Source organism: Rattus rattus, chromosome 6 (genome assembly GCF_011064425.1).
Source record: "Rattus rattus isolate New Zealand chromosome 6, Rrattus_CSIRO_v1, whole genome shotgun sequence".
NCBI classification, from domain to species: Eukaryota; Metazoa; Chordata; class Mammalia; order Rodentia; family Muridae; genus Rattus; species Rattus rattus.
In genome coordinates this window covers 750,263-757,440 of record NC_046159.1, presented here as the reverse complement: position 1 = coordinate 757,440, position 7,178 = coordinate 750,263, and positions in this window count along the sequence as shown.

The following is a 7,178-nucleotide window of genomic DNA, read 5'->3' as shown; positions in this document are numbered from 1 at the left end:
TGAGTGCTTCCTTCTACAAACTAACTTTTCCTTCATTGTTTGGGATTAAAGGTGCATACTAGTGGCATATCTGTATACCAGCCAGAGGGATTAAAGGTGCATGCTAAGCCATGCCACAACTAGAAACAGGTTTTTTCAGCAAATAACACAATCTCTGGGTCACAGTGTGATAGAATATCCGGCAACATGATCCAATGCCCCTCTGACCTCTGGATATTAGGGATGTGTCATACACACACACACACACACACACACACACACACACACACACACACACACACACACACACAGGCTAAATACTGGTATACATAAAGCAATTCTAAACAAGTAAAAGTTAAGTCTAAAAAATTACGGTATTATAAGATAGAAACGTCTTTAAGCGTAAAGCTGTCCTCTCGATTTTTATATAGAGAGCTAATTCTCCTAACGTTTCTGTAATAGTCTGTTGCTGTTGACAACCATGATGCTAGGCTGGAGAAATGGCTCAGTGGTTCAGTGTGTTTGCTGCTCTTGCAGAGGACCTGGGTCTACAGCTCGGAGCATGAAACCTAAATCGTAAATTGTTGTAACCTTTGATGTTAACATTGGTTTTTTTTTTTTATTATTATTATTCATTTAGAGCATTGGCAACCTTTTTGAAGAGTAGAAAGGTTGATATTAAGCATCACAAGTTTCTGTTTATTGGTGTGTATTTTAATGTCTGTAGGAATGTTTATAGTTGACTCTCATTGTGTGTTTCATTGCAACACAAGTAACATTAGTTACTTTTCTCAGTGTATGACCAAGTACCTAACGTTACATGTCCTGTCCTATGCACTGTCGTTGACTGTGCAAGAGAGTGTTTGTAACACACGCTTGTGACCCCAGGACCCTGGAGGCAGAGTCTGGAAGGTTGCCTTCAGTTCTGGTCAAGATTGATCCGCACAGGGAATTCCAGGACCACAGATACATAGTGAGGGCTTGTTTCAGAAACAAAGCAAAACCGTTGCTGAAGTCTCACTCCTTTCCGTGAGATTCTCGATGGCTGGGGTATCCATTCCTCCTGCATCTAAGCTGGAAGCCTGGTAGATGGCAACTGGAGAAGTGTCTCTGATTTCAGACATGTCCAAGTAAGACAATCCTACATCTTGAAATTGTAAAATCAGGGTGATGGCTAGGCCACAAATAAATAAGCATTGAAAGCTTAATTGAATGTTGTCAAATCTCTGTATCCTTCAGGAAGCCATCCCTGTTCTTGATCTTGTATTTTTCTGAGAATTGTGGTAATTGGATGAGAATGACACCCCCACCCACCCCACCCACCCTACCCACCCACCCCACCCCACCCCCACTCACCCCATCCATCCCCACCCACCCCACCTACCCCACCCCCCCCACCCACCCCATCCACCCCCACCCACCCCATCCACCTCCACCCCCTTCATATGTTTGAATTCCTGGCCCCAGTCAGTGGAACAGTTTGTGAAGGATTAGGAGGTGTGGCCTTGTTGGAGGAGGTGTCACTGGAGGTGGGCTTTGAGGTTCTGTTCCCAGTGTGTGTCTCTCTCTCTGCCCTGTGATTATTGTTATAAGCTATCAGCCACTGCTCTACTGCCTGCCCGCCTGCTGCTGTGTCCCCTACCATGGTGTCATGGACTCACCCTCTGAGACTGTAAGCAAGCCCTCGGGAAGAATCCCCCACGAAGACAGAGGTGAAGCTGGGTTAGACGCTGGCTAAACTTACCGCTGCACAGGGGAAAGAATGCTTTGTCAGTGGCTAAAGCTGTAAGATGTACAATAACAGAACTTTTAACGAACTATATTTGATTTACTGTAATTAATTCCTTCCTGTCTGTCTCTTTCCTTGGCTTATATACCAGAGCCTCGGTGGGAAACTGAGTGCAGGCATTCACTTACAATCAGCAGACTACTTGGCTTAGTTTGGGGTTAAGTTGGAAGAGATCACGTGTTGGACCTTGTCACCTCAGGACATCTTCTATTTTGGCTGCACAACGCAGACAGAAGCTGTCTCCCAGCAGGCACAGCGTTGAGAAATCACCCGGGTCTGGGAATCTTCTCTTCCTGGCATAGTCTGAATTTACACTTCTAGGCCGGACCTGAGATGCAGTAGGAGGAAGTTGATCTTGATATTTAAAGACTGAATCTTATCCTTGTCTAGCAGTTTGGAGTTTATTACGTGCACTAAAGAGGGCTAAGTACCCTGCCAGATTTTTGCTAATATTGTCATTAAAGATACGTAGTTACTAGTATTTCTGCAGCCACTGAAAACGGCACGCAATTACTCATAGAATGTCTTTTCTCCTCTCAAACTGCAAAGCCCTAGAGGTTCTCACTAATAGCCAACCTCTTCCAGAGACATTACTCACTACAAATTACCCTTCCATAAGCCTAGATTACAGCAGACTAATGACCTGTCATCCTCTGAGCCATGAGCATCATAACTTATAACGGGCATTGCGAGCTACCCTCTGCTCCCGGTCAGCGGTTTTTTCCTTATTTATCCTCGGAGAGCCAGGGATGGGATGGGATGCAGCCCTGGTGCCTGCTAACCAGGTGCTCTGAGATACAGCACCCATCTGTTTTTGTTTGTTTGTTTGAGGCAGGATCTTGTGAAGCCCATGCTGGTCTTCTCGATCCCACCTACCTCTAGTTCCTGCATGTTGGAATTATTTCTCCTTAATTAAGGTTTTTCCACACATCTGGGGATTAAGTCCAGGGTCTTGCACATGCTAGACAAGTATGTTCGTTGCCATTGGGCCACATCCTTCAGGTTTATGATGATGAATCATTTTTAAATAAAAAGCCATTGGACAGCGTTGTCATGTTTGCAGCACTGGGGACTGAGCTCAGGGCCTCCCCTCCCCCTCTCCTAACCCTCCCCCTCTCTCTACCCTCCTTCCCCCTCCCCACCCCCTCCCTGCTCCCCTCCCCTCCCCCTCCCCCTCTCTCACCCCTCCCCTCATCCCTCCACTCCCCCTCCTCCTTCCCCATCCCCCTCCTCCCCGCTCTCCTCTCCCCTCCCCCACCCTTCCCTGTTCCCCTCCTTCTCCCCCTCCCTTCCCTCCCTCCCCCTCCCTAGTAGGTAGGCATCCTGGTAGTGGGCTGCATCTCCAGCAGCGCTGAACATTTTGGTACTGAGTTTTTAAAAAAAATATACGGAATAAATATTTAGTAGATGACTGGGCAAGTAAAATGAGAAATGGGTGAGGAATGGATCGATAGCATCAACTATTAAAATGAAGGTACTTATCAACTGTGATTCGAAGAGGTGCCAGACTTGAAAGAGATCCACGGAGATGTGTGTCCTCGGTTAAGACTCTGATAAATGCCGCCATCTCTTCGACAGGGTACTGTTGGCAGGCGTATTAAGGCAATGCACCGCAGCTCATGCGTGGAGGCTTCCCAAGGAATAATGTGTGAAATCCTTTGTGCAGAGGGTCACCCAGAGCAGCCTAAGGTTGTCCTCAGGTCTCATGTGGGGAGGTGGAAGCAAAGGGATCTTGAGTTTGAGGGAGCCCGGACTACATAGGCTGTTTCACGAACAAAAATTCCTTTGATTCTAATTTTTCGGAAAGGCTTTTGCAAAATCAGCCTGCAGGTTGAACATCAAAGACACTGAGAAGTCTTAAAATATCTAATTTGGAACAAAAGACTTAAGAGCAGCCACAAGCAGATGGAGATCCGCTTCATGGACTCCCCAGCTCATAACCAGCATAGCACAGAGAATGGAGCAAAATCCTCCGAGAGGCTACATGCCTTGTCCCGCCCCCTTTCTGACGTCAGCTCCCATCCTCCCTGCCTCTGGCCGACGACTCTTCAGTACCAGAAGCTCTCCATGTGTGAGGTATACTCATGATGTCACTCACACGGTTCTTTAGAAAAACCCTTGCAAAAATACAGAAGACAGGGTTTCATGAACGTGTCGTAAAAACATGTAACCTATATAAGTCTCCAGGAATAAACCTAGAGAGGAGGAGCCAGTCTAACGAGTCGGCCCTGCTTGCTTGAGGGGAAAGTGACCAGAAGGCATGTATTATTAAAGAGAAATAAAAATAGATCGTAGTTCACATATAGAACCACGATCGTATCAGACCTCCCTGTCGGTTGGTTCAACAACATGCAGATACACACACACATCGAATATAACGTAAACCCTACAGAAGAAACTGTACGAAGTGTTTGTGTTGAGCAGGGTTTGCAAGTGTATTAGGTGTTGTAAGTGACCTACAGAGTAAGAATTCCAGGACGAAGGAGGATACATGCCGACCGTATGGCACTGTACAGAAAGGAGTTGGGCGTCCACACAGTTTGGTCACTTTAAAAGAACCTGAAATCAACCCCTCGGGGATTCCAATAAACTTCAAGCTTAGCCACCCATAAGCATGCAGGCAACACCAGTCACCCCAGATCCCCTGAAGTGCTGACTGTACTTGTAAACAAAGGAACAAACAAACAAACAACCCCTTAAGCATTTGTTCCTGTCAGTGTGGTTCAATTCAATTAAACTAATTGGTTAAAAACACGCCAAGTTCACGTGATCTGCCTGTCTGAAAAGAAGGTAAGTGACAGGCAGCTAATCATGAAAAGGTCAAAGTTCTTCCTCGTTTCTGGTGTAGAAGCTGCAGGGTAATGGGTGGGGGTTCACACCACCTTCCATTTAATATTTCATTTTTTAAAATTTTAAATAATATGTTTTATTTATATAATATAATCCATTTATATTATATACCACTTATTATAATATGTTATACTTATATAATAATGTAAATAAAGTATAAAGACATATTTATTTATATAATATATAATTGAAATTTAATATGTTTTATTATTTTATTGTATGGCAATACACCTTTAAATTCTCCTCTCAGATCAATCTGATTTATTTGGAACATGACTGTGAACCCAAAGGCAGTAATTTTCTGCTCTAGGGGCCTGCAGGGGAGGTGTCTGCCCAGTATCTGGTACAAGAGAGGCAGGAGGGCTGAGAGACCCTGAAACCAGGGAGACTGTGGCATTTATAATTTTTCCAAAGGAAATATGCACACTGACCTTTCCGAGGAAGCTTCAAGCCTTGATGTGTGTGGTGTTGTGGTTACCAGGACAGGGAAGTGGAAAAGCAGGAAGAGAACTTTCTGATTACTACGGACATTTTCCAGTCTTAGGGGTCAGACTTTTCTTTTGAATGACATTGTTTTTCTTCCCAGATTCCCAAGGGTTTCTTTTGTTGTTGCTTCTGGGAACTGAGATCGCACGGGACTGAAGACCTTATAGTGTACGTTATCCGGAAGTGGTGCGAGTTTCCACAGCCCTCCTCAGCCCCGGTGTGGCAGCTTTCTGTGTCAGGCTCCACACATACCCACAAAGCGGTGCATTCCTTGTTCAGAGATTCAAGTACCAGAACATGAGTATTAAATAATTTTCCATAAAAAATACTCATACTATGCGAGTAAGCTTTCTCCTTGCTCTCCAGCTGTCCGACAGAGGTGTGGTCAGTCCGCTGTGTGCACCACAGCCTGGAAACACAAGTCTGTGTGGTGTGTGTGGGTTCTGGGGCTGAGCTCAGACTGCCAGGTTTTCGAAGCAAGAGCTTCACTTGCTGGGACGCCTTGCCAGCCCCGGTGGTGCGGATCTGTAAGCCGATACACAGCTCCACTCATTAAAGCTCTCTCTGCCCTTGCTATCTCCCCACCCTTTTAGTTACATTTCTTGCTATAACAAAGTTCCCTACAATAGCAGCTTGAACTAGGAGTCTTCATCTTGACTTGTGGTTTTGAGGATGGAGTCCGCATCATGGCGGAACGGCCTAGCCACAAGAGAGTGAGGTGCTGGGCTGCTTTTCATCTATACCCAGGCAGCTGAGAGAGAGGAATACAGTGTTCAGCACATTCTTTTTCCTCCCTTTTTATTCCATCCGTGACCCCGTGGTCCATAACCTACTTCAAGATGGGCCTTCCGCACTGTGCGCGAACGTCTCTAGAATTGCTCTTAGAGAGGTAGATCTCCTGGTCAATTCTAAGTGCAGTCAGGTTGACAGTGAGGTTGGCACACAGGCGGAGGTAAGAGGATATCCTGCAGGAGTCAGTTCTCTCCCTCCACCACTGGGTGCTGGGGATTTAACTCTGGGCATCAGACTTCGAAGCCAGTGCCTTTTACTGCTGCGCCATCTGGCTGACCTGGCCCGGGTGGGTAGACTTAACGGTCTTTGCAGAAGGGCTTTAGATCAGTAAGGTTTGTTGATAGAAAAGGGGCCCTGCTTATCCTAGAACTGGCTGGGGTCCTTCCTCCTCCGACTGTGCCCTTAGGTTTTTTATTGTCTCTAGAGCCGATGAGTTGGAGAATTACTAGTAATGAGCCATGGGTGGAAACACAAACAAATACTCACACAATAGTTACACTCATTTTTACTCACAAGGAAACTGCCAGGCTCTGTGAATGTTATTATAACAAGTGCTTCAGCAAAGACCTAACTGCAGAACGGTTTGACTATCAAGGTCACGCCAACGAGATCATTAGCGTGTGTCTCTCCTCCGTGAGCTCCTGCGAGCTCCTGCGGGGAAGTATTTTAACGCTTAGTGATGACTCAGAAAAATTTAAAAGACACAGCACAGTAGAGACTTGTCTCGTCCCTGTAGCAAAATATCCGGCAAAAGCGGCTTAAGGGAGAAAGCGTTTGTTTACGGAGGGGAGGCGGGCGGACAGGAGCAGGAGGGGGCTGGCTGCGTGGCATCCAGTCAGGAGGCAGAAAGTGGTGGGTGCTGTGCTCAGCTTGCCCTCTCAGCTGCGTAGGGCTCTGTCCACATTTAGTTTGTTCCGGACTTCCCGTGTCCGTTAGCCTAATCTAGATAACCCCTTAGAGATGAGCCCAGGGATTCCTTTTCGTGCTGGTTCTAAATCCCATCAAATTGACAACTTAGATCCGTCATCAACTACAGCGTTCTGTAAACCATCGAGAGTTAAGTTACGAGGTCCACGTGTTTAAAATCTCCTATCAAAAGTCAAACGGTTGGTCGCCCTGGCTGACAGGACACTTGGCATTTCCCATCGCTAGCAACCGGCAGTGTCCTCTGTGCTCTTGATGACCGGCCGTGGCTCATTTAACAATGCTGTTACCAGCCACAACTGTAGGAGCAGTCATTTGCTTCGCTTCCCAGTATCAGAGAGAGATCACAGTTCCCACT